Source organism: Tarenaya hassleriana, unplaced genomic scaffold, assembly GCF_000463585.1.
Source record: "Tarenaya hassleriana unplaced genomic scaffold, ASM46358v1 Cleome183, whole genome shotgun sequence".
NCBI classification, from domain to species: domain Eukaryota; kingdom Viridiplantae; phylum Streptophyta; class Magnoliopsida; order Brassicales; family Cleomaceae; genus Tarenaya; species Tarenaya hassleriana.
Window position 1 is genome coordinate 92,300 of NW_010965244.1, and position 2,450 is coordinate 94,749.

Genomic DNA, 2,450 nt, shown 5'->3' on the forward strand with positions numbered 1-2,450 from the left:
TCTCCCGATCTAGGATGGATCGCATGGAGAGATTAGCCAGATTACCTGCAGCAGTCATATTCTACAGAAAAAGACAAAACAAAAGACATAAAACATGCAAGTCGCTTAGTACACATACTAACACAGACAATAGATGCAATATGACAGGCTCCCACTAAGAAAAACACCCTCAATGAGTTTCTAAGTGAGTTAGGATCCATATTTCACATGCTTTTGAGTCAGCTAGGGCATGACGCTCAAAAACATGCTATTTAGGTAGACAACCCATTGTCAATCACATCCTATGTGATTCCTAGATGTGTATGGGATAGTGATACGCTATCACTGCATGTTCCTCATCCCATCCTTACCATCAGGTCCAAGTCCGACTTGATAACCCAATTCAAGCTCAACCATATTCGAGCTATGAGAATCACGATTTCTCCATACTGCCTCACCAAGATAATCAGGCACGCTCAGCTAGGGCATGACCCGTAACCATGACGATCGAGGCCTTGACAGTTGCTCTACTAATGGGCGGTAATAGCTTGAGATTACATGAGGCATAGGTGACTTGAACACCATGATACCTTAACTGAATTCAAGTCAGTTCAGTCAAGCTGTTCCGATCAACTCGGTTAACTACTCTTAGTTCAATTGAATCGTCTGTGTATATAATCCTTTTTGCCAAACAACACTTGCTTGCTTTAAATTATGTACCGAAACACTCTCATTGGTTAAACATTCATAATGTTCATCCAATGTGCATCAAAATCTCGGCTCAGACACTTGAAACGATGCAGCAATTGCATCTAACAAAGTCTGATCAACTGACTCTGTCCGAGTCAACACTTGACTCGGTCCGAGTCAGAAGCCGAAATCATCTACAGATCAATCTGAACCAAAACTTGACAATCGGACAACTTTCTGTACTGACTCTGTCCGAGTCAAAACTGGCTCGGTCCGAGTCAAAAGTCTGTAAGGCCAAGTCTGTTCATTTTGGTTCATTCTGACTCGGTCGAGTCAACACTTGACTCTGTCCGAGTCAAAACTCTAATCTGTCGTTCTGACTCTGTCGAGTCAAAACTCTGACTCTGTCGAGTCAAAACTCTGACTCTGTCGAGTCAAAACTCTGACTCTGTCCATGTCAAAACTCTGGGAGATCTCTCGTTCTGACTCGGTCGAGTCAACACTTGACTCTGGCCGAGTCAAAACTCTGGTAGACACTTTTTGGCCACGAGATCTAGGGTTTCACCCCGTTTCGATGCACCATCAAGCCGTCTTCGACCCCCAAACTCATCCATGCATCAAATAACAATCATAACATCATTAAATATGCATAGATCAAGCCTATCATGCAATTTTAACCATTAAAATTCACATAGGCATGCGACAAGCACGGCGATATACAGAGAACCAGGCTCTGATACCACTGTTGGGTTTCACTACGGATTCCTAGCATGCGATCATATCGATCTAGGGTTTGGTTTACTAGGTTTCATGCAGCGGAAGAATAATCTAAACCTAGTCAAACGTCACACGCAACCAAAATCATCCGTAAAACCCCGTTTAATCGTGTATACCACCGTAGGAATCGAATACTTACCTCTTTCCTGAAGATCTGAAAGTAGCAATCGATCCAGGGCCTGTTTTAATCACCAAAAGCTGAAAGTACAGCTCCTCTACACGTATCCACACCGACGCGAAGGATTCAAAACGCTTTTGGAACTGATCTGCTAGGATCTGTGAAGTAAATAGGGTTTTTCAAGACTTGGGATCGAATCCCTAGAACTAGAACCTCAAAAGAAACGATTGTCTTGTGTTCTAGATCTGTCTTAGGGTTCTGTAAATCTTTCTTCTACTTAGGACGGCGTCCAACACCTCCATATAAGATTAGAAACCCTAATCCTTGTGAAAAGAGACTTTTTCCGAGTATTGACTCGGTCCGAGTCAGAACTCTGACTCGGTCGAGTCAGAACGAATCAGCCCAAGCCCATTGTCAACTCTTGACTCGACCCATTGAGTATTGACTCTGTCCGAGTCAAAACTTTGACTCGGTCTGAGTCAAAACATCAGCCAAGCCCAAAACACTTTATGGGCTTCGACCCGCATGGAACTGACTCGGTCCGAGTCAAATACTGACTAGGTCCGAGTCAGAAGGCTGAAAACGTCCCGACACTCTAATTTGATCCGAAAACGGTTTTTCCGACCAAATCCAAATCTTTCTTTCTGAAACTTCACATATAAGTCCATCCCTAATGATGTGTGACCCTGTAGGCCCATTCGCAGTGGCAGCAGCCTCGAGAACCATTCCCGATCTACAAGTCATGGTTATCCGGAGCTGACCAAGTTTGGTCAGCCCCGGACCAAGCTCAGTTTTCGAACTGAGTCCGATTCCAGGTCAGCTCGGAGGAGTAGGAGAAGACTGAGTTGGTCCGGAGCTGACCAAAAGTTGGTCAGCCCCGGACCAA